The 26,819-nt window shown below is 42.2% G+C and overlaps 1 protein-coding gene across 1 annotated transcript in view; it reads left to right on the forward strand.

Annotated features, from left to right (window-relative positions):
* Window positions 1-26,819, forward strand: part of chsy1 (chondroitin sulfate synthase 1) — a 52,944-nt gene that overhangs the window by 18,983 nt on the left and 7,142 nt on the right. The gene's annotated exons all lie outside the window — the stretch shown is intronic.

The raw sequence follows: 26,819 nt of genomic DNA on the forward strand, positions 1-26,819 counted from the left end.
AATGACTGTTTTATTATGGCCCATCGTTTTCCTAAGTAACACACCTAATATCTGATTGATGAGAGAGTTCTGGTGAGGGGAAGAGAAATAGAGACCATGATGTTACGGGGCTCTCATACAGTATATTCTGTAAGCTTAGCTCACAGAATGTATTGATACCAATGCTGTTATGAGTTCTAAGCTTACTGGTCCGATTCTTTATCCACTCCCTTCCTGATCAATTTTCTGTGTGGAAAAAATGTCAGCCTACACAGGCTTTCAGTGCCAGCACAACTGTTTTATTATCTGAGTCTGAACACGGTGTGAATGAAATGAGAGAATATTTGCGCATCTTTCCTTTATATTTAGGTTTTCTTAGTCAAAGAAAGAATCTGCTAAGCCTGCCTTGATGGCATAAAATGTTATAATAAAGATGCGCTTTGGACCATTTGACTCTTCCTCATTCCAAGTTTTCAGCAGTGTAGTGAACCAAGTTTGCATGTGTTTCATGTTATGGTTTTGCAACATGTAAGTATTGATAAAAAAACTGATAAGCTCGGATGCATACAATTGTAGTTGCGACTCAAATTTGTTACCAGTTCTCAACTGGAACCGGTTCTCTGTTCCCATCCCTATGTGTGGATGACACCTTCTACTTCAATACTGGCTTCGGACCTGTTCTGTGTTCTAGATGAATGAAGATGTCTGGATGGACACAGTGTAACGCTCAACATCATTGATTCAGTGTGGGAACATACCAGGGCAGGATCATACTGAGTGTTCCACTGTATGTCCCTGTGTGTGCTACGGTGAATGATGTGTGGAAAGAACACCAAATGTATGAAATGTCATCCTTGATAAGATGACAGACATCCATATAGCATATAGACATGAATAACGCTCCTGTAGTGTATATGTATGTGTGTATATATATATATATACAGTATATATATATATATATATATATATATATATATATATAAAATTTGATCCGTTTAGGTGACTCTCAGAGGAGAGACGGACAGGCCTATAATGGACTGTGGGCGTCTTCATATACCAATTCTACCAGTCTGGTTGGGAGCACCATCTCTCACTTATCTCATCTTTTCCTGTAGTGGATTAGTTGCTGAACTAGAGGCACATGATGCTTTGATGGCACACAGGTAATTGACTGAGCTCTGTGATTTGAAGGAATCTGTAAACCTCACTTCAGTAAACAGAGATTCCTTTTGGTTTTTAATTTCTTCATGTGTCCTGACAGAAGTAGCTGTGTAAAGAATGAAGAAAACCTTAGCTCCAATATAAATCATAAGAAGATATAGTAAATAGCTATTTCCATCTTTCAGTTCTTCAGTTGAGGTTTTTGATACTCCACTCAGGCTGTAACAGTGCACAGAAGTGACAAGGACACACACGAGCCCCCTGCTGAGGACTGAGGGAACATTTTGACAACCGGTAGACTGTTTTCGTTATGAGCATGAGGAACACTTCAAACACTTGTTTATTACGCTGTACAGACACTGTACATACTCATGCTTTAAATACCATATACCCTGTACATCAGTGTTGGCGCTGCAATGATGAAAATTAAAGGAATCATGGTTTTCATGTGTTTCAACTGTAGCGGATTGCCTGAATGTTCTTTTCTTAGCGTGCCAGTCGGTGTTCAATCTGACAATTTAATGGTTAGGTTCGTATTAAAGGTCAATCCCCACATGGATAAATTAATCAGTGTTAACAGGGGTCCCATGCATGCTGTATAGGCATACATGGGGCTGTGTGACCCCTGAACGCACAATGTGCGTGCGTGCGTGCGTGCGTGCGTGCGTGCGTGCGTGCGTGCGTGCGTGCGTGCGTGCGTGCATGTGACCACACGTCACTTCCCACTGAGAGCTACATCCAATCGGGTAAATCTCAGGGGACAAAAGAGGCCCTGCTCTCCGATAGGGCCATTTTCTACTTGGTCAAGCGGTCAAGCATTTTATTGATATCACCCTGAACCTTCCCCAGGTGATTGCTGACATAATTATATTAAATTTTGTTTTCTGAAATTATCTATTTAAATATGCAAATAATATGAAATGTGCTCATTTGAATTAATGTCCAGAACAGAAATCTGAATCCTTGTTTCATTTTGTTGACATATGAGAGTCGAAGGTTTTTTACTCCATGAATGAGAAAATGCTGGCATAAATGGATTTCTCCATGTTTTTATGAATCAGGCTCTGAATGCTATCTGAACAAAGGCCTGTGTAAAACCCTTCAGAATATCGACCGGAATGAAAGTGGAAGCTTTGGTGTGTGTAAGTGCTGCTGAAGAGGAGATTTCTGGATCAGAGAGAGAAAAACAGCCTTTAAAGAGATTTCTGTCAAAATCAAACATTCTGTAAGACACTACCGGAGAAGAGGCTCAACAACGTTAACTAATAGATACCACCATGAAACTTCTGTAATGTTCTGTTTAAATGTGTGAATGAGGCATTATCTCATGCTACCTTTGGGTGAATTTAGGATAAATCTACAGACAAACAGACAGAGTGAAGTCAAATAAATGTTTTCTTTCCTCCGGTCTGAAAGAAGACATGCTGAGGAAGAAAAATAGCCCAACATCTGTAAATTGACCAAATGATGATTTTTGCCTGGGGTGTCTCCCCTTAAGAGTTGCACTATTTACTGTGCACTGTTTCCTTGACAGAGTAGCCAATCACAGCCAACACGTGAAACTCCAAGAACATCAACATGTCTGCTTTGAAGATAAATGATGGCAGGGCAAAGAGCTGCTCTTGAATGTACGAGAAAACTGGATTTGCTTCAGCTTCTTAGCCTGTAATACAGCTTGCCATTGCAAAGGCACCATACCCCTGCATGTCAGCAGATACTACTTATATCTTCTCCTGAATGGTTTGTTTGATTCCACATTAAATGCATTAAGCCTACAACTAATCCTGTGGAAGATCATTTAGTTAACATTACAACCAAGGGCCAGAATGTTTTGAGCCTAAGCCTGAAAGTTTTTGGTCAGAACTTGGCATCTTTATTTAGGAGAGCAGAACTTTAATTGTAATAAAGTGCTCTACATGACATGCACATACAGATAGAAAGTAAAGTTACTCACAGACAGCTTGTTTAGAAGGTATTTGGCTGACAAAATATTTCAAATAAGGAACATTATTTTAAAACCTTTAAAAACCACAGGGCCCAGCATCTTTTTTAACCTTTTTTTGTGCGTCTGTTCAGAGCTCATCCAGTTAAATATCTGGTGTTGTCACTTTCACTGCTGTTCAGGAAACTATCACAAGAAAGACAAAAAAGCCCATTTTGGGAGCAAATTCACCAGACAATAAATGTTGCTGCTGAGTGATGTGCTTTTATCACTATTTTGGAGACGGGCCCTGCTGACATTGACAAAACATAATGTTATGTAATTACATAATTATTTATCCAACAGAAAAACAAAACCTGTGAGTGGAGCAGTAACCCACCGTCATTAGTTTAAAACAGATGCAGAACATTTGTATTGATAAAAAAGCAGCCCTACAGGATCTTGGCTTAACTCCAGGTATTTTGCAGGCATGCCTCTGCTGAGGTGGGAAGGTCACATTGGAAGAAATATTGTCCTTGATGAATATTTCCACTGCTGGGATGCAGACTGAGGAGATAGGACCGCCTCGGCTGTCTTAACCATGGTACAGAGAAAGTAAAAAGGTGTCATTTCTGTTCATTTATGGGGACAAAGTTAGTTCCCGATCATACCAAAGTCGTCAGCTTGTACCCTGTACTGAGCATCTGCGTCCAGACAGATAGTTGTATTGTCTTCATACAACATCACGGGTCTGAAGTTAACATACCGCTGTCAGAAAACCGCTTCATTTTAAATTCCTATGGGTTGTACGGCTTCCTCTGGGGATAGGCTAAAAACAGCTCTATGGACCCAATTATAGAGTGCCTATAGAAAGTCATGATACCCTTTTGAAATAGGGTAGGGTGTCACTTTTATGTTTTTACAGCATGGTATGATACATAAAAAAATATATTTTCCAGCATGATTTACACATTTTGCCTTACAGCATTCAAGTGAAAATCTTTTTTTTTCTCCAAATTTCTGAATATTAATAAAAAATAAAAAAAAACTAGAAAAGCATGGTTGGAAAAGTAATGAGTCCCTTAGGAATAAACATTCTCAGGTATAACCAATCACCTTCCAGATCACACACCAAGTTAATTGGCCTCCACCTGACATCAACTGTGGTGTTTTTGATTTGACTTCAGAATAAAATCACCAGTTCCTTGAGGATTCCATTCCTAGTAGTGCATGGTAACACAAAGAGTTCACCATGGTTGGAAAGATGTTGTGGATAGGCACAACTTAGGAGAAGGATATAAAAAGATTTCAAAGGCTTTAACTATCCCTCCGAGGACCGTTCAGAGTATTGTCCAGAAGTGGAAGGCATATGGATCCACCCAGACCTTGCCTAGATCGGGCCGCCCCTCCAAACTGGATGACCGAGCCAGGAAAAGATTGATCAGGGAAGCATGGGGCTTACAATGGTTACAAGCATCACAGTGACTTGGAAAATTGGCTCTATGAAGCACCTTCCACTGTAAAAGGCCGTGCCTGGCACAAATCGAGGATGAGTGGACCAGTTTTAGAGTGTCCCTCCACTGGTCATCAGTAATGTCTACCCCAAAATCCTTTCCAGCAATCTTATTATAAATGACAGATATCAGTCGTTTGTGTTGTACATTCAGAACAGGAATTGGTCCATCTCAGCTTCAGGGGAGCGGTTCGGAAAATACGGGAATTGCTTTTGGATAAAATGTCTCATTTGAAGGTACCGAAAAAAGGCTATTAGGCAGGCTGTATTTGTCCGACATAGATGCAAAGGATGCAAAAACCCCTTTGTCATACAAGTCATTAGGAGTTTTGAGGCCCTTATCTGACCATATGCGGAACGTAGGGTCAGTGCAGGAAGGGGGAAACGCAAAATTATTCATAACTGGGGTACGGGTTGAAGCCCTATGCAATCTGTACTGCTTCCTAAACTGGATCCTAATTTTAATAGTTTTGGTGTCTACCATATTAGGTGAGACCTTATGGGCAGTTATGGGGAGCTGTGAGCAAATCGTAGAGTGCAAAGAGCAGGAGGAAGATGCTATCTCAGTATGAGCCCAGGATGGGCAGACGCCTGTAACTCCACCGTGGAGCCAAAATAAAAGTTTATTAATGTTGCAAGCCCAGAAGTAGTGGCGGAAATTAGGGAGTGCTAGTCCACCTTCATGTTTATGGAGTTGGAGAATATGTTTTTTTATTCGGGCTGGTTTATTCTGCCAAGTAAAAGCGTTAAGTTGTTGGTCAAGATTAGCAAAAAAACGATTTTTTTCAGACAAATCGGGAGGTGTTGAAAAAGATACAAGAACTTTGGTAAAAGGACCATCTTAATAAGATTAAGGCCTGCCCATCTAGACAAGTCTGACTTGCATTTATCCAAAAGTGGCTGGAAGTTCTTTTGAAAAAGCTTCCTGAAGGAGCTGGTGATTAACACCCCCAAATACTTGAACCCCTTATCAGCTGTTTTAAAGGGAATTATGGATTGTGAGAGTGATCTCGCCAAGTTAGACTTTAGTTTAACTCCATTAAATGAACTCTAAACATTTCACCCTCATTTATTTTTGGTTACAAAGATAAGAATTTAGACTTTAGTTTAACTCTAAACTAACACTAAACATTACACCCTCATTTATATTTGGTTACAAAGATAAGAAGTTAGACTTTAGTTTAACTCCATTATATGAACTCTAAACATTACACCCTCATTTATTTTTGTTTACAAAGATAATAAGTTAGACTTTAGTTTAACTCCATTATATGAACTCTAAAAATAACACCCTCATTTATTTTTGGTTACAAAGATAAGAATTTAGACTTTAGTTTAACTCCATTAAACTAACTCTAAACATTACACCCTCATTTATATTTGGTTACAAAGATAAGAAGTTAGACTTTAGTTTAACTCCATTATATGAACTCTAAACATTACACCATCATTTATATTTGGTTACAAAGATAAGAATTTAGACTTTAGTTTAACTCCATTAAACTAACTCTAAACATTAAACCATAATTTATATTTGGTTACAAAGATAAGAAGTTAGACTTTAGTTTAACTCCATTATATGAACTCTAAACATTACACCATCATTTATATTTGGTTACAAAGATAAGAATTTAGACTTTAGTTTAACTCCATTATATGAACTCTAAACATTACACCATCATTTATATTTGGTTACAAAGATGAGAATTTAGTCTTTAGTTTAACTCCATTATATGAACTCTAAACATTACACCATCATTTATATTTGGTTACAAAGATAAGAATTTAGACTTTAGTTTAACTCTATTAAACTAACACTAAACATTACACCCTCATTTATATTTGGTTACAAAGATAAGAAGTTAGACTTTAGTTTAACTCCATTATATGAACTCTAAACATTACACCATCATTTATATTTGGTTACAAAGATAAGAATTTAGACTTTAGTTTAACTCTATTAAACTAACACTAAACATTACACCCTCATTTATATTTGGTTACAAAGATAAGAAGTTAGACTTTAGTTTATCTCCATTAAATGAACTCTAAACATTACACTATCATTTATATTTGGTTACAAAGATAAGAATTTAGACTTTAGTTTAACTCCATTAAACTAACTCTAAACATTACACCATCATTTATATTTGGTTGCAAAGAAGAAGAAGAAGAGAAGAAGAATTCCTTTATTTGTGGGGAAATTCGATTTTCACTCTTTTTTTTCTTACAAAGATAAGAAGTTAGACTTTAGTTTAACCCCATTAAATGAACTCTAGGTCAGTGAAGCTGCTTGTGTTCTGCCACCAGGAAGTGTCTGGACGCCTGTTGTTTACAAACATTCTGAAATGCCGTATAAGTTCTGTATAAGGAAGACAGTTTGGCCTCAGTGTCAGGGCTGGTAAAACCTAAGATATAGGGGTTGAGACTAGTGTAAGGTGTGTGTTAATGCATATGCACCTGAAAGAGGAATTCCTCACTCCTTGTGCTGTGTGTGGCTGTGGGATTAGAAGGCTGCCTTTGTCTGTGAGCTGGAGCAGGTTGGAGCTGGGTGGAGGGCTCAGGTTGCTGCTGGAGGAATGGTTGGAGGAAGAGGTGAGGATGCCTCAGAGAGAGGAAGGGATCAAGGCCAGAGACAGGAGGACGATTGTCCTCAGGTATGCCTCAAAGGCTCTGTGTGTCATACATCAATCAGTCAGTACCACATTCATTTTAAAATTTCAGTGTAATTACTGTAAGAACCCCAGGGGACATCTGTAAATGTATTCACTTTATGGTGGTGTGAAACGTAAAATGTAATGCAATGTAAAAAACAGAAAATCGACATCATACTGAAGAGGATAAAACCAGAAAGCAGTCCTCTGTGACAAGTTATTGACAGGCTCTGACAAGCCATACATCACCACAGCCCAAAGCTATGCCTTCAACTTTCTTATTGGGCCTATGTCTGACCAACGGTCCAACACTCTTTAGTTTAGAATGACTTAAACTTAGAAAAGCAGCAAATCTAAACTCTTTTGAACCTCCTGTGGTGTTTTACCCTTTTTATTGTTTGACTCTCACTTAATGTCAACTCCAGACACAGGCGGATTTACTGTCATGATTTCAGTTACAAATATAGTCAGTTTGTTTCATCCAGTATTCAGCAGCACTATACACAGATTGTATGACAGGCAGCTAGTACTATGAAAATTGTACTGTATGCTAGAGCTGCAACAGTTAGTCCATTAATCGATTAGTTGTCAGCTATTAAATTAATGGCCAAATATTTTGATAATCAATGAATCATTTTGAGTCCTTTCTTTTTAAAGAAAAAATGTCAACATTCTCCGACTGCAGCTTGGTAAATAGGAATATTTTCTGGTTTCTTTCCTCCTCTATGCCAGTAAACTGAATATCTTGACTAAACACGCGTCTGATGGTGACATAGGCTTTGAGAAATACTAATCAACACCATTTTCTCACATTTATGGAAAAAACAACTCATAAATGAATTGAGAAAATGATCAACAGATTAATCGATGATGAAAATAACTTTTAGTTGCATCCATAGATCCAGCTCAACCAAGTATACCACTAAATCAAACACCATAATGGAGCCCTTTATTGCATGTCCAAACTCATCCCACTCATTTGTTTTAATTTCGGCAGACTTCCTCAGAATGATAAGTGGACCTGACCTTCTATAATGTACTGAACTCTTCTAAGTTTGAAACAAATAACCAGCAGTTGCCATATTTGTCACTGATTGGTCCAGAGGGGGACACCGACGTGTTTTCAAGTGTAGCATAGTCCAGATTGATTGCATTCTTAGATGATGAATCTTTGAGGTGCAAGGCTGTCAGAGACGCAGAGCAATGCTCACAGTCCCAAGGCTACAGAGGGAGGCTATCAGACAGAAACTCATAAGGGCCTTGTGGAGCTTGGAGCTGACTCTGCTCTGACTGGATTCTGTCCCTGATGAAGTCTCCTCGGTCTGGGTTTGAATAGGTGATTCATCAGCCCCAGTGGTATGAGCAGACTGAGACGCAGCCCAGCTGCAGCAGGCCCAGGATATTCTACAGACTCTCAGAATGTGTAGCAAACCTTGAGTTGTTGTGGTCGTTTCGACTCACTGTGTGGATCTTTAACTGACAGCAGCTCCACTGGCTTTTACCCATTTCATAGTGTTACATTCAGCAGCTCTCGAGTGTATCCACAACAAACTTCTTCAGGTCAGTTAATAATGCAACAGTTTTATCGTACCGCAGCTCCCTCGGGCTGCCTGCCTTCATATCCACAGCAGCATCTCACCTCAACACTCCATAATGATATGTATCATGACATGTGTCCCCCCTGCCCAAATGAACCCACCTATACCTCCTCAGGCCCCTCCTCTCGTTTCTCTCTAACCTGTGCCAACTGTCTAGAAGTGCGCTCATTTTTTCCATCTGCTCACTCTCTTCTCTCCCTGCTCTGCTTTCCTCAGCGGAAATAGTCGTCTCACAATATGCGCACTTGAGCTTGTTTCAAAATCCAATGCATCCCAGCTTTCCACTATGCCTATTTCTTTTTCTCTTGCTATGTGGAGGGAGAGTACTATCACACCTCGAAAGACAGCAATATCCATGGTGATAGCCTAGACAAGTAACAGTTTCAGTGTCAGTGGTGACTGTAGTAGCTGTAGAAGTAGTAGTAACCGTGGCAGCATTATCAATGGACAACAACTTTATTTAGTTATTTAACTACCAAACAATTACTATTTAAGGGTTCATTAATTAGACATGGGCTTGAATTGTGGACAAAATAAACTGTGACACACAGGACTTCACCACAGCCAGAGAGGCGGGGTACATTTGACTTTGGTCAGCAGATGAGAATGTTCTCAGGGGTCAAATGTGAACTCAGTGTCACTTTCTTTAGACAGGTTTAAAGAAGAAGCCACATGAAAGTCAGTATGTCCTCAGGCAAGGCATGCTATTCTGCTGCTAATCTGCTGCACACTGAGACACTTTTAATCAGACAGGGAGATGAATAGGATTGTCACACACACACACACACACACACACGCACGCCACACCTCACATGAGGCCAGTCAGTCTCACTGGCTCATCGCGTGTCTGTCTTCCTGGGAGCAATTTCACACTCGTGCACTGCCACCATTCATCATGCTGTCTGCTAAAACCAAGCAGAAAGTCATATGATACAAGCCAAATGCAAGCAGACCTGGGAATCCCAGAGTTAGCACTGTTCTATAAACCTGGACATGTGACATCATGCTTCAGTTTTACCATGTCTGCATGAGCAAGGACAGCACACTTCCCCCTGTTAGCTGCACAGTGGCAGACTGGAGGATGCAGAATTCTGTAGTTCTACAGTGGGAGGCTAATCATCAGTCATTTCCTAAAAGCAAACTCTTCTTAACCACACAGGTTATGAGCCACTATTGCTTCTTAGTGAATATATTGGTCAGCTGGTACATCTGGTCATTTCAGAGGGAGAGGATCACATTGGGCTTGGCTTATTGCTCGCCATAAAAAAGGCTTTCATAGTATATCATGTAAGCAGATTGATTCCAGTCATTTAGCTAAGCTCAGTTAAGCTCTGTAGCATAAGAGTCGAGAGGAGGAAATGTAAAAGATAACATTTAGACAGAGGGCATGTGGGTCTGCACATGTTGAGCAGATCAACAGCCAGACTAATAATTCAGAGAACAATGAGAGGTTTCTTCCTCTTGAGCCTGGGCTAATGCACTCCCTGGCACCATACAAGCTTCCTCCAACAACAAAATTTCATTAGGAAGTGGAGACCTCATTATAGTCAATGACTGAACTGACTTTTTGTTTATTGTGCTTTGCAGTAGCTGTGACTCTGAACATGCTGTGGCCAGTTTAAATGAGGATAGAGAGTGGATAAAACCAACTTTCTAATCCGATGTAATTAGGCAGAAGAGCCAGTGATCAGTTAACGCGGTCTCATAGGAACTGTTCAGATTCCACATATATTCAGTTTGTTTGTGCTGACCATAGCCATCATATTGTATATCAACGATTGAAGGGATGATCAATAATTGTTTCCTATGCTGATATGAAGGCGATTTAACCTCCCTGCTCCACTGCTGTCATCTGGCAGACTGTGTGCCTGTTCAAGTGGCCAGTCTAGTCCATCAGAAGGACTTGGACAATAGCTTTGGAACCCTTCAGAGTGGCCAATGAGACTATTCAAAATTATAACTATTAAACACAGTTGAACAAAGGTTAATACTGGCCTGCAAATCTGCCATCTGCAGATCGCAGCGAAAAGGAAACACACTTTAATATGTATTATATATTCTGACTCTGGCTATTTGAATACATAAAATAAAAAAGTTGCTATATGACACCATTTCAAAATCACCCCAAGCAACATTTTCTTAAAAAAGGTTTTCATATCAGCCGTACCTGGAAACATACAGGCCGATAAAGATCGATACAGATATGTCTGTGATATATATCAGCTGACTGATATATCGATCTGGCTCGAATTCCGCCATGGCCCGTGTCACTTCTCGAGTGTATTTTTGTGACACACCCACACATACTCATGGTGATTCCTCCTGGTTAAAGATCTTGTATGGTATGAGCCCCTGCTGCCGGTCAGTCATGTAGTGGGAAAACGACAGCATTAAGACACACCAATACAAGACAGCAAGTAGTGTAGTGTCTATATTTGTGTACCCGAAAGTTTTCTCTTTTTACAAGCTTGTGTCCACTAAAGGAAACTAACTGACTGCAATGATTAACTTCAGCATTTGTCATGCGGCATGAAAGTGTGTTTCGACAAAACAACAAATGTCCTGTAATTTAAGCCAAAGCTCTCCAGATTCAGCTGTAAGAGAAGAGCTGTGAAGGTTTCCCTGCACCATCAGCAGCCAGTGGTGGTCACATTGCTGCTGGGAGGTTTAAGAGGGGTTCTCCCTGGGTCAGTGGTGACATCTGGACTAGCCATAACCGTCAGCATACAGCTGTTGTTCCATTTACCTGGGGGTCGGACGGCCATGCCGTCGCTGGGATCAAACAGGGACAGGGTTGTAATTAGTACCCAACTCCCGCCACCCCCCCTGGGCAGGCCACAGGGTTGAGGGAGGGACTGCTCACTGTATGCATGTTTCAGCTCCACAGCTGAATTCTAAACACTCATGGGACTGGAGAGCTTTCTCCGTCTCTGTGCTCTGCAGTTCCACCAGGCGTTCAAGGGCTCAGCAACTGCATTGCCCCATTGGGGCGAGGAGAATGGAAGGAAAAAAGAAATCAACAGAGGTGATGATGATGATGAAACAAGAAAACACCTAACAACTCATAAACTACAATTTTATTGAGCATGAAAATAATAAATATAGTTTAAATGACATTAACGATAAGTCTGGAACGTCATGGTGATGAAGAGACAAGGATTATAAGCCTGTACACTACAATAATATAATTCAGTTTTGAACACAAATGACTCTATACACCTTAGCACATTTACTATACAGTCAAATTAGATTGAAATATGACAACTAATGAGAATAGTTTCCTTTTTAAGCAGCATGTTCTATCTATTATTCTATTACTTTCCCTGATGTTCTGGGTTTTTGAAAACTCAAGGTTGTTCTTTAGTCTGGACAGGCAGAAACACTGCTCAGCCTGTTTTAGTTTAAAAAACTCCAGGTCATTCCTTAGTCTGGAGAGGCAGATACCGAAACATTTGGAAACGACGCTCAGCCTGTTTAAGTTTGAAAACTCCAGATTGTTCTTTAGTCCGGACAGGCAGAAACGGAAACGTTTGGAAACACTGCTCAGCCTGTTTTAGTTTGAAAACTCCAGGTTGTTCTTTAGTCTGGACAGGCAGAAACTGAGATGTTTGAAAACTCCAGGTTGTTCTTTAGTCTGGACAGACAGAAACATTTGGGAACACTGCTCAGCCTATTTTAGTTTGAAAACTCCAGGTTGTTCTTTAGTCCAGACAGGCTGAAACGGAAACATTTGGAAACACTGCTCAGCCTGTTTTAGTTTGAATACTCCAGGTTGTTCTTTAGTCTGGACAGACAGAAACATTTGGGAACACCGCTCAGCCTGTTTTAGTCTGAAAACTCCAGGTTGTTCTTTAGTCAGGACAGACAGAAACATTTGGGAACACTGCTCAGCCTATTTTAGTCTGAAAACTCCAGGTTGTTCTTTAGTCTGGACAGGCAGAAACAGAGACGTTTAGAAACACTGCTCAGCCTGTTTTAGTCTGAAAACTCCAGGTTGTTCTTTAGTCTGGACAGACAGAAACATTTGGGAACACTGCTCAGCCTGTTTTAGTCTGAAAACTCCAGGTTGTTCTTTAGTCTGGACAGGCAGAAACAGAAACGTTTGGAAACACTGTTCAGCCTGTTTTAGTCTGAAAACTCCAGGTTGTTCTTTAGTCTGGACAGACAGAAACATTTGGGAACACTGCTCAGCCTGTTTTAGTCTGAAAACTCCAGGTTGTTCTTTAGTCAGGACAGACAGAAACATTTGGGAACACTGCTCATCCTGTTTTAGTCTGAAAACTCCAGGTTGTTTTTTAGTCTGGACAGGCAGAGACGTTTGGAAACGATGACGCAGACCCTCACGTCAGTCAGTCTTATCAGTAAGGTAGGCTGACATACCTTTTGTGATTTTTGTCCTGACTGTGTGGTGCTCCTTTTTCTTTGTCATGACTTCCTCTGGTGATGGATAATCCTCCTCGTACTGCTCTAATGTTGCTGTGTTTACTTTGAATCAAAACTCTGAGTTCCACCTCCTCGTCTGTCCAAGATAATAAATCTCTTACTTTTTACCATTGCTGTTCTTCCTCTGAAGTATTTTCTGGATTTTTAACATCCATGATTTTCAACTGCAGAGTAACATTAGACAGTCTGCTTCCTGTATACACCAGCAAGCACATGCCCAGTGATTGTTTTAGTTTTGAAACGTTGTTTTATACTAAAAAAATCGTCTGGCTGTACTATAGCCTAAATGTGGATTGTGTGGAACATGGGGGAGGCAGCACTGTGAGAGGGTTCACTGTGGATTTATTGTATTTATACTACTGGCTTCAGTTAGGCCTCACAAATGTTTCTATCATTCTCTATTGTCTCTTACTATCTGTTGAGTAATTGTGAACTGCCTGTAAGATCACGTTTAAAAAAACAAGACACAACTCAGACATTAACAGAAGCCCAAAACTAACAACTATAGACCTAATAATCTTGGTCTTCCTTCATCCTCCAGAGGATCTGAGAGCTGTGACAGGATGAAGCTGCTTATTTAGCAGGTGCTGCTTCAAGTACTTCCTCACCTCGTTCACACACACACACACACACACACACACACACACACACACACACACACACACACACACACACACACACACACACACACACACACACACACACACACACACACACACACACACACACACACACACACACACACACACACACACACACACACACACACACACACACGTTGATAAGAGCTCTTAACATGGCACGGTAAGAAATGTGACATCAAAGGGAAGATTTGCTGTAGGAATGAAGGGATTGTTTAGGGCGGGGACTGAGGTGAAGATTATAGGCTTGCATAAACATATTCACTTTCTGTGTGTGTGTGTGTGTGTGTGTGTGTGTGTGTGTGTGTGTGTGTGTGTGTGTGTGTGTGTGTGTGTGTGTGTGTGTGTGTGTGTGTGTGTGTGTGTGTGTGTGTGTGTGTGTGTGTGTGTGTGTGTGTGTGTGTGTGTGTGTGTGTGTGTGTGTGTGTGTGTGTGTGTGTGTGTGTGTGTGTGTGTGTGTGTGTGTGCGCACTTACTTGTCTCTGAGCTTTCCTACACCCACATCCCAGTTCCTGTTGTTCCTCCAGCTTCCTTGGGCGGCACTCACTAAATGCTAGCTCCATGGACCACCAGGACTCCACAAGTATGCTGCTGCCCACCGCACAGCTATAATTTCCTTCCACAATTAAAAAAAGAAGAAGGAAAAATTGACCAATATTGGGTAGTTTTTCCCTTCACTTTTATGGAAGGTTTTAATTTAGGCTTTTGCCTTGATGTTAGAAAGCAGTTCATGCTGTGGATCCGCCCATGCTTTGCCTGTCTGTAAGCAGACAGATAGGGATGAAGCAGCTGTTGACTTCTTCTACCAATGATGAGTGACTGCTGTGGGCCTCAGGTGACAGGAAACCTTATCCATATCACAACTAGGTAAAGTGTTTCCTGGTTAGACTGGTGAGTAAACACAGTGTCTCCTGTGGACTGTGGTTGGGGTGAGGACTGATTTAATTGTCTCATCTCATCTCATCTTCAACCGCTTATCCGGGGTCGGGTCGCGGGGGCAGCAGCTTTAGCAGGGGACCCCAAACTTCCCTTTCCCGGGCCACATCAACCAGCTCTAACTGTGGGATCCCAAGGCGTTCCCAGGCCAGTGTGGAGATATAATCTCTCCACCTAGTCCTGGGTCTTCCTCGAGGCCTCGTCCCAGCTGTACGTGCCTGGAACACCTCCCTAGGGAGGCGCCCAGGGGGCATCCTTACTAGATGCCCGAACCACCTCAACTGGCTCCTTTCAACGCAAAGGAGCAGCGGCTCTACTCAGAGTTCCTCACGGATGGCTGAACTTTTCACCCTATCTCTAAGGCAGACTCCAGCCACCCTTCTGAGAAAACCCTTTTCGGCCGCTTGTACCAGCGACCTTGTTCTTTCGGTCATGACCCAGCTTTCATGACCATAGGTGAGGGTAGGAATGAAGATTGACCGGTAGATCGAGAGCTTTGCCTTCCAACAGTGCGGTAGAGCGACTGCAACACCACCCCTGCTGCTCCGATTCTCCGGCCAAACTCACTCTCCATCGTCCCCGTACTTGTGAACATGATCCCAAGGTATTTGAACACCTTTACTTGGGCTAAGGACTCATTCCCTACCTGGAGTAAGCAATCCACCGGTTTCCTGCTGAGAGCCATGGCCTCAGATTTAGAGGTGCTGATCCTCATCCCAGCCGATCAAGTGAGTGATGAAGGTCACTGACCGACAGTGCCATCAGGACCACTTCTGCAAAAAGCAGAGACGAGATCCTCAGCCCACCGAACTGCAACCCCTCCCCACCACGACTATGCCTCGATATTGGTGACAAAGCCCACCCCTAGCGGAGGCCAACCCCCACCGGGAACGAATCCGACTTACTGCCTAGGATCCGGACACAGCTCTCGCTTTGGGTGTACAAAGATTGGATGGCCCACAAAAGTGACCCCCTCACCCCATACTCCCGCAGCACCTCTCACAGTATCTCCCAAGGGACCTGGTCATATGCCTTCTTCAGATCCACAAAACACATGTAGACTGGATGGGCCTACTCCAAGGCCCCCTCCAGGATCCTTGCGAGAGTAAAGAGCTGGTCCGTTGTTCCGCATTGTTCCTCTTCGATCTGAGGTTCGACTATAGGACGAACCCTCCTTTCCAGCACCTTGGAGTAGACTTTACCAGGGAGGCTGAGTAGTGTGATACCCCTGTATTGGCACACACCCTCTTGTCCCCCTTTTTAAACAGAGGAACCACCACCCCAGTCTGCCACTCCCTTGGCACTGTCCCAGACTTCCATGCAATGTTGAAGAGACGTGTCAACCAAGACAGCCCCTCCAAACCCAAAGCTTTCAGCATTTCTGGACGAATCTCATCAATCCCTGGGGCTTTGCCACTGTGGAGTTGTTTGACTACCTCAGTTCCTCAAAGTGCTCCTTCCACCGCCCGATTACCTCATCGGCTGAGGTCACCAGCGTCCCGTCCTTACTGTAAACAGCTTGGACGGTTCCCCGTTTCCCCCTCATGAGATGTCGAATGGTTTTCCAGAAGCACCTTGGTGCCGCTCGAAAGTCCTTTCCCATGACTTCTCCGAACCCCTCCCACACCCGCTGCTTTGCCTCTGAAAGGCTGCAGCCCTTCTGGCCTGTCGGTACCTTGCAACTGCCTCTGGAGACTTCTGGGATAGCATATCCCGGAAGGCCTCCTTCTTCAGTCGGACAGCTTCCCTGACCACCGGTGTCCACTACAGTGTTCGAGGGTTACTGCCCCTTGAGGCACCTAAGACCTTGAGGCCACAGCTCACCGCTGCAGCTTCAGCAATGGAAGCTTTAAACATCGCCCACTCCGGTTCAATGCCCCCAACCTCCACAGGGATGCCAGAAAAGCTCCAACGGAGGTGCGAGTTAAAGATCTCTCGTACAGGGGCCTCCTCAAGACGTTCCCAGTTCACCCGCACTACTCGTTTGGGCTTACCTGGTCTGTCCAGAATCTTCCCCCATCCTCTGACCCAACTCACCACCAGATGGTGATCAGTTGACAGCTCTGCCCCTCTCTGTACTCGAGTGTCCAAAACATACGGCCTCAGATCAGATAATACGATCCTAAGATGCTCTGGTACCACTTACACTTATGAGCATCCTTATGTTCAAACATGGTATTAGTTATAGACAATCCGTGACTAGCACAGAAGTCTAATAACTGACGACCACTCGGATTTAGACCAGGGAGGCCCTTCCTCCCTATCACGCCTCTCCAGGTGTCTCCATCATTGCCCATGTGGGCGTTGAAGTCTCCCAGCAGAACTATGGAGTCCCCTACTGGAGCCCCATGCAGGACTCCATTAAGGGCCTCCAAGAAGACAGAATACTCTGAACTTCTGTTCGGTGCATATGCACAAACAACAGTCAGAGTTTTCCTCCCTACCACCCGCAGGCGTAAGGAGGCGACCCTCTCATCCACCGAGGTGAACTCCAACACCGCGGCGCTCAGCCGGGGGTTTGTGAGTATCCCTACACCCACCCGGCGCCTCACACCCTGGGCAACTCCAGAGAAGAATAGGGTCCAACCCCTATCCAGGAGTACGGTTCCAGAACCGAGACTGTGTGTGGAGGTAAGCCCCACCAGATCTGGTAGCGCTCCACCTCCCGCACAAGCTCCGGCTCCTTCCCCGACAGAGAGTGACTTTCCATGTCCCCAGAGCCAGCTTCTGCTGCCCGTGTCTGGTCCGTCGAGGCCCCTCACCTTCAATGCCACCCGTGCAGCAGCGCACCCGACCCAAGTGGTTCCTCCTGCGAGTGGTGGGCCCACAGGATGTTATTGTATTGTATATAATCATTTCACATTTCAAAGGTTGAATTAAACTTATGTTCTACATTCTGAAAATCAGTTGAGCCTCTGAGACAGATTTGAAAAAAGCAGGGGAGACGAGGGGATTGGATGAAGGGTACGAGCCAATGGGAGCCTTCCGTGACGAATGGCTCCCATTGGCCAGTTTCTCTGCAAGTCTACAGCTGATAGACTGAATGGATTTTTTTGGTTCTCTTTCCTATTTATATTGGGTAGATTGGACTACAGGACCCTAAACAGCACATAAACTATGTTAATAATAATTACCAATATTCCAAATCGTAGAAGAAGAGATTCTCCTCTTGAAAAGCTTCAGGACTCTGGAGATCTGCAGGTGTGTCAGAACAGGTCTGGATGGGATGACGCTGGCTTCACCTGGCAGTGGACTGGGATTTTTAAAGTAATGATGGATGTTAGCACGAGGCAGTGTCCAGGGGCCTCATACCTGCTACCCCTCTGTTAGACCTGTCCACACTGCACTACGTTACTCTGCTTCTGAATCAGAGACACCTACCTCCATGATGTATACTTTAATCATTTAAGCTTTCTACAAAGAATGTTTTGTCAATTTCCATATCATAACTTCTGCTGATGCCCAAATAATTGAACTGCACCTTCTAATATATCCAAGTGTTTCCCCATAATGTCTACTCGGAAAATAACGCCAAATGGAGATCATCTTGCAATGGGATCACACCATCATCAAGTAAGGGGGAAATGGCCACTTCCCTACTTCCCACACTCTCTACACAGTTGAGTACCTTAACTCACCAAGAACTATTACTGTAATGAGAACTACAGATATATAGTTTAAAAAAACGCTTTCAGAGCAATGTAATAAAAGATTAATTTTATTAATTAATTAATTTGATCAAAATCCATCTGAATTCACAGGACGTCACATTCAGACTCTATAGAATAATAAATAAAGTGTGATAAAGTTTAGGCTACTTACTGCAATCAACATCTCTCTCACCTGAGGATGCACAGCCCCATGACTGTACGGCATAGCAGCAGCTTCTTTTCAACTGTTTTCTTTTTATTCTTATGAATATTAAAAATGACAAATTAAAGATCAATCAAATAACTCATAAATGTATCGGCTGTTTCTTCCTCTTTAAAGTGAGCTAATTTGAAGGCATACAGCTCTGTTAACAGAACGTTTTATCGTTCTTCAGTGTGGATGCTCACATTGTTATAGTGGTGGTTATAGTTATAGTCATAGGTCTTGGTGTGGACGGCCCTTTACAGTAAGAATTACAGTCAGTGAGCCACTGTTCAATGTTCCTTTTTTAAAATGTCTGAAATATTATTTTCAGTATTTTCTTTTGTTTTCCCCTGCTGTACCAAACCCTGAACTTTGTTTACAGTCACAGACTGAGCTGAGCGTTTAGACTCGTTTAGATAGCAGCGGCCCATGGGAGGACTCTTTCAACTTTGTTTTTTCACAATTGAATATAAATTTCTGCTTGAGGCGTCCGTTTGTTACAGTGCAGTCTTATCTAGATGGACGTGAAGCGTGAAGTGTCTACTTCTGCTTTTGCCCTGTGTAGTGTCATTGTGGTAGGGTTGTGCTCTCTCTTGGTTTCCCTGTATGTACAGAAATGTATACTGAGAGTAAGCTGTCATAGTATAGTCAAACAAACTTAGTGTGTTCTCACTTTGAATAATAGGGTTGTGTTTGCTGCTGAAAGTGGCGTACATAAAGGAAGGCCTGTGCTCTGTGTTTCTGGGTGCTTTTGATGTGACACCATTCTTCCGCACATGCTTGGCTGTTTGCCCTCCTCAGGGCAAAAGAAGTGTTTTGAACAACGGGTTGAATCTGAGGATAATGGCACACATTTTCAGACACCTGTCCTGGAAGATATTCACAGGGGATTGAGTCTGTTCAAACTCAGGTTCCTGTCTCATCTCCACACAGCTGGCCATGGGGGTGTGAATGGGTCTGAATGTCAGATTGTCGGTTCCCGAAAAATTATAGAAATGATCAGACAGTCCCCCCGTTAATCTGACGTCAAAAAAGGTGTGCAGGGAGGTGGTTTCAGAAGCTGTTCAGCCATCCTACAGGCACTTCTGACAAACTATACTGGCCCCTGTAGTCTGTGCACTCGTGTGGTGAGATAAAGTACTGTTCATTTTGCATTTGTGCTTTATGTCATCCTATCTCAAAATTCTGTTCAGTTTTTTGGCTCTTCATATTTTCCTCTCTGTTTTGGAGCACAGTCAAAATGCCCCATGTATAGAGGCCGTGGCGGCCGCAGGTTCGACTCCGACCTGCTGCCTTTGCTGCATGTCTCTCCCCCTCTCTCTCACCCGATTTCCTGTCTGTCCTATATAATAAAAGGCTTGAAAAAACTGCCAGAAAATACACTAAGTGAGAGGCTGTAGAGATCATGACATTGGGACAATGCAGCATTTTCATTTTCAAAACATGCATGTGGTTTTCTGTACTTCCACAGGTGAAGTTATGGTAAAGAGAGCTGTTGCTCCATCATTTACTGCTTCCTCCGGCATGATATCCTGTCTGTCCACCGACGAGGTTCTGCTTTGGCACAGGGGAATTAAAAGAGAGGTTGCTTTGTTAAAGATTGGGAGATAAGGACTCGAGGCTGAGGCGATGTCCAACGGAGGCTGACATCCGATCACAAACCCTGTGGTTCCCATGAATCCCCCAGGTGGCAGGATGTTTGAGCCACATAGTGCCACGAGGACCAAGATAAGACATCTGTCATCTTAGAGTGATTTGTGTTGAAGCTTCATTTGTGACCGTTGTCTCATTATAAACAGAACTCTCTCAACAGTAGTGAAGATATAAAACACAGTTGAAACAAAGAGGTCGACAAATTGTTTCTGATCTTGTTCATCCCCTTTAAAGAATTCATAATGTTGTGTTTGTGAAGACACCATGGAGCCTTATTATTATTAATAATAATAATAATAATAAGTCACCTTCATGGTGAAGTGTCGGCAATGCAGAGCTCTCCTAGTTAAGTGATAAAATGATTGTTTTTTGTTGCTTTGCACTGACCTGAAGTCAAAGTCAGAATGGGATGTTTGAGTCCAGACTTTACAGTCACAGTTTGAGTTGCTTTTCTTTTTCTGAGAGCTGTGAGCAACCCAAGACAACAGTTTTTTCATCACGTTTCAACTCTCTTCTGTAATTGATCGTAACAGAGCATATCTCCCATCTCTCCCTGGAGCCTGAGCTAAAGAAGACATCTGGACAGAGGGACCGGCTGGAGGGAACAAAGGGCCTTTTCTGCTCCCTGTCCCAAGTCCTTCCAGTCCTCAGTGGCCTGTTGATATTCCTTCTTTATTAATGCTCTTAGCATGCTGAAGTAATAACAACTTATATTCAGATAATGGCTAAATCGATTATTTTCATTATCGATGAATCTGTTGATTATTTTTGCCCTTTAAAATGTCAGAAAATAGGGGCAAATGTCCATCAAAGTTTCCCAAGTCCAAGGTGGTGTCTTTGAATGAATTATTTTGTCAGTCTAAAAGACAAATATATTTTTTATTTATTATAAATTTATTTTAAATTATGTAAAACAGAGAAAAGCAGGAAATCTCTAACCAAGTTATTTAGAACATCCTCCGTTCATCATCCACAGCCACCTTTGTTGTTTACTATCAAGACTACGACTGCACTGAGAGGAAGCAGTCTTTGATTGGTGATTAGGGATGTTCTGGCATAGTTCAAATCAATCTTTATTTATATGGCACTTTTCATACTTTGACAGTAGCAGCTGGAGGGTAGGAAATCCCATATTTCTCTCTGAAAACACTATTTTCTGCCATTTTTGCATGAAAAATTACTTTAACAATTAATTGATTATCAAAATCAATTGTGTCAATTATTTTTCTGTCTATCGACTAATTGATCAATCGATTCGTTTCAACACTTATCCAGATAATCGTGTTATTATTGTGATGTACATCATGTAAGTTAAAGCCCGAGCAGAAGATTTATCACTGGGATTTATGATCAAGATTCAAAGTAATGAAATATCACAGAAAATCCATATAAACTCCTTTAGACATGCACTTGACTCCTATTCTGTTGTAACTGTCTTAACATATACGTCATATTCACATTACTATAAATATTATTATAGTTACTGTTGGGCTTTGCTTGCATCTCTGCAAGTGTGTCTGTTTGTCTCTCTCTGTCCATCTGTGTGTCTTTTCTCTCTTTCTCTCTCCTTTCTTCCTCCCCAACCGGTCAAGACAGATGGCCGTCCTCCACAGAGCTGGGTCTGTCTGACGTTCCTGCCTGTTAAAGGGAAGGTTTTCGTTGCCACCGACTCTACAGAGGAATTGTTGGGTCCATGTAAATCATAAATAAGTCACTGAGTGTGGTCTTTACCTACTCTGTAAAGTGTCCTGAGGTAACTTTTGTTATGATTCGACACTATAAATAAAATTGAATTGAATTGAATTGAATTCAGTAATTCACTGGCAGGCTGGTGTTATTCTATCTGCCTTCTCAGTATCTAGTAATGTGAGTCTGTGAGTCTGCAGACATGGCTGACATTCCAACTCTTATGCACCATACACTATTTTGTGGTCCTAATGTAATGCACATAGTGTGATTTTAATGTGAGCTGTCCTAGGACTGCAGTGTAATAAATGTACATGCAGGGAATTCTAAACATGACTACCTGAAGCTGCAGTTTAATGATGAACTGTTATCACTTTGATAAATACCAGTTCAGAGGTTTGCTGTCATGGAAACAGTGCAGTGAAGTTGCTGGGGGAGGGGATCGTATTTCTACAGCTGGTCTGTGAACTGAAGATTTCTGCCAATATGTTGAATCAACCAGATTAGCAATGACCTAACTGGAACCGTACTGCAGAGTAGAGGGAATCAACAGTCCAATTAACTGGCAAAGATGTTCTATACTGACATAGACTGATGCATGCTTTCCTTTTTGAATTTGTGCTACTTAACAGCATGATTGGACACTTTGCTGCTGCTCAGGCAGGATTGCAGCTGCCACCAGCAGAGAATGGCTGTGTGGACGGATGCAGTTCAGTGTAGTGCAACAGGATTGCATAATGCTAGATGAAGTGATCAGCTACTTGTGTTTGTGACAGGAACATGTCAATGCTTGTGTCATATCCCTGCAGGCGTTTCTCATGAAGAACAACAAAGCCTGCTTACTCTCATTGCTGCTATGTTCCTGAAAAGACAAACATCTGTCAGGATGTTTGTTGTTATTTGGTCAATTTCCAACTAAGAAAACCGGAAAATAGTGTTTGACCTGTAATGTCTCTGTTTTAGCAGCTTGTAGTGTACAAGAAAGGAAAAGGTTGCACTTTTCAACTAGTGTTCTTTGCATTCATACACAAATAAAATAGTCTCGATGGCTTATTCGATGACCCAATTTGCATAAAAAGGCCTGGGATGATTTTACACAGGAATTTCACTTTAAGTCATTTCCATATATGAGTACTAGCATTAAATGATTAAAGCATGCTCGAGTACTGCAAAGAAAATCTAACGTGAGGAGGTTAACTAGCTAACACTCATGGGGCAGTCCAGCACCATCATCTTTGGTCAAAATTACAATCAAAACAATTGAATATGTTGAATGTTGTTGTAATGTTGGTGGCTAGCATGAGCCACTTGTCAAAGTAGCACATCACAGTGTTATATTTACAGTAACATATCAAAGAAAAGAAGAAGTGAGTCGAACGAATACTGGCATCCACATTGCAGTGGAGTGTGGCGGCTCTGCTCTCCTTTCTTCTGTTCCTTCTCATATCCTCCCTCCTGTCTTTCTAATAATCCTGACCTGTTCCTGTTTGGTGCTTCATTTAGAGTCAGCCCACTCTCATCACTTCGTCTGCTGACTCATTTCTGCTCATTTCTACTAAGTCTTTTCTCTTGCCAGAGGCTTCATACGTTTGAATGTGCATTATATTTTTCACTCCCTAATCTTCCCCATTGTTTATCCTGTCATTAAAATGACTGCACAAAGGCATTTCTGCACTATTCCTAGTGACTCGTGCAAGTTGGTGTCACAGAATGTTACTGGAAATGTTTCAGATAGAAATATAAATACATTTTATAGCTGAAAAAGCAAACAGACACAAAATAACAGCTGGAACAGATAAAGATTAAATAAAGTCTGTAATTGGATTGTGCCGAAGCCACACGTTTTAGACCAACAGTTTTAAATGAGGCTTCATAGAGACTTTTCATCCATAGTCATTTATTTAATATTACACTGCTGGGGAAGAGATGTACAGCATATGCGCACCTTTTTCATTTTCTTACATTAGCGATCATCTTTACCTCAGTTTTGTTTTGTTATGTATCGACAAAATGCAGAAGCTTGCCATTTGAAGTACTGTACCAAGGTTTGAAACTTTGGATCCCAGCAAGACTAGTTGGACTTTTTTTTAAAGTTTGACTCCTCATTCTCTCTTTCAATTCAATTTTAATTTTTTAATGCCTGTACACTACCCCTCCTTGCCTCTTCTCATCTGTCTTCTCATCTGTCCCTCTCTGAGGTCTCTTGCCCTGTTCCCTCTTTATGTCCGATCAATGAATGTCACCTCTTTGTTTTATCAGTTAAACAAACAACAAAGTTTATGGGGCGGGATTCCATTTTACAAATGACTTGGGGCCCGTCCACACGAAGACACCATTTATTATGGTTTTGGCTGAGCATCCACAGCAGCCGGCATTATCGGAGCCTTTTGTGACCAGGTCCCAGAGTGTGAAGATTTGAAAACGCCCCCCATGGCGTTGTGGTCTGGACGGTGAAAGCTCATACTTTGTTAAATGATGCCGTTATCGCCCCACCTCTGACCTCTAACCCTGCAGTGTCACATAACAACAACAGTGTTTTATGTGCGCCTGTTCGGACATAGAAAAAAAAAAAAGACGGACCATGCGCGGACATTTAACAAAAACAACAATGGTGGCGAAAGGTTCACATTGCTTACATCCATAATTTAATTTTTAATTTATCCATCCATCCATCCATCCATCCATCCATCCATCCATCCATCCATCCATCCATCCATCCATCCATCCATCCATCCATCCATCCATCCATCCATCCATCCATCCATCCATCCATCCATCCATCCATCCATCCATCCATCCATCCATCCATCCATCCATCCATCCATCCATCCATCCATCCATCCATCCATCCATCCATCCATCCATCCATCCATCCATCCATCCATCCATCCATCCATCCATCCATCCATCCATCCATCCATCCATCCATCCATCCATCCATCCATCCATCCATCCATCCATCCATCCATCCATCCATCCATCCATCCATCCATCCATCCATCCATCCATCCATCCATCCATCCATCCATCCATCCATCCATCCATCCATCCATCCATCCATCCATCCATCCATCCATCCATCCATCCATCCATCCATCCATCCATCCATCCATCCATCCATCCATCCATCCATCCATCCATCCATATGAATTCCCCCTCTCACACAGCTCCCACAGCCTGATTTGGGTGACATTGACGAGTGGTTCAACCCGGTGGCTTGTGCTCTTAAGTTGAGAATATTTGGACTTTTATGCATATCTAAGAACTGCTACAAAAGAGTGAGAGGAGAGTTTTGCGTTTCTGCCTACATGTCTCTGTGATCACATCCTGAGGACATAAGGACTTCAGTGTTTCCCATGCAGAGACCAATGTGTGGCGCAGCGCCAAAGAATCAACACCAAGCGCCACAAATTGATTCTGGGTTTGTTTGTTTTTTCAACGTGATTTTTAAATTTATAAATATCTTTCCATTCATTCATCTCCGCATAACACTCTTCCTCCCTTTCATTCTAGTACACAAACAAACACACACACACACACACACAAACAGGAGCGCACACTTGCCAATATCAAGAAGACCCGCACTCGCCGGACGTTTTCAACCAACCCAGCTAAAACTCGGACCACAAGTATTACTATTAAAATATAAGGCTATTTATTTAAGTGTTTAAGAGACTGCTAAACAGCCTCACACAAAAAAAGATATATTCGATTAAATAGTCGATTAAAATGTGTGCCGAATCAAATAGGCTGAAATGAAAAATTAATAGCATTGTTCTATCTACTTTTGACTTTTGGAAGTTAAAGAAGTTGTGTATCTTCATCCATGTGTGTGTGTGTGTGTGTGTGTGTGTGTGTGTGTGTGTGTGTGTGTGTGTGTGTGTGTGTGTGTGTGTGTGTGTGTGTGTGTGTGTGTGTGTGTGTGTGTGTGTGTGTGTGTGTGTGTGTGTGTGTGTGTGTGTGTGTGTGTGTGTGTGTGTGTGTGTGTGTGTGTGTGTGTGTGTGTGTGTGTGTGTGTGTGTGTGTGTGTGTACACGATCCTGCACCACACATTGCTGCCTGGTCTGTGGGAAACACTGGCCTTGGTTGTGTCTAATATATACACTGGAGATCGAAATTAGAAAACAAAGTATTAATTCTTGATTTATTCTGAAATACTGTTATTTTTTACTGTTCATTATTTGATCAGATTCAAGGAACTGTTTAACCTGTTTTGCAGTGTGACTGTCCTCTCATGCACTTGTTTTACGTGGACGTCCTACCTTCTCAAGGGACTTTAATGAATCTGTGTCCTAAGTTTCAATATTCTTGAAATGACAGCCATCAGAGAGAGGTTGGGTGTTTACAGTCTGAGAGGGTCATCCCTTTGGTCTTTACCTGGACAACCTTCTGTCTCAGGGTTTCAGTCTCCTTAGAGCAGCTGCCATCTTACAAAGTAACCAGGAGAGCTGCAGATAAATAGGGTGGGTCCGACAATGAAGTCAATTGTCACCAGGTGTCCCAATAACTGTTTTTTTTTTCACTAAATAAAGGTTTTTGTTGAAGTGCCTTGGCTATTTGAAAAAACAGTGGTGGCATAGACACAGAGGATATTCTATCAAATTATGAAGGGTAAAAAATTACAGTATTTCAAGTATTAAAAATGTGTTCTCTAATTTTGATCTCCAGTGTACGGTCCTTGTCCTTGTTTGAAATGAGTTCAGTATCAGGGTCAAGTGCAGCCATTCTGCTTCTCATCAGCTCCCAGAGCTATCAAACAGATGTTTGAAACAAAGCATG

The sequence above is a fragment of the Echiichthys vipera genome (genome assembly GCF_963691815.1).
Source record: "Echiichthys vipera genome assembly, chromosome: 1".
Lineage (NCBI taxonomy): Eukaryota > Metazoa > Chordata > Actinopteri > Perciformes > Trachinidae > Echiichthys > Echiichthys vipera.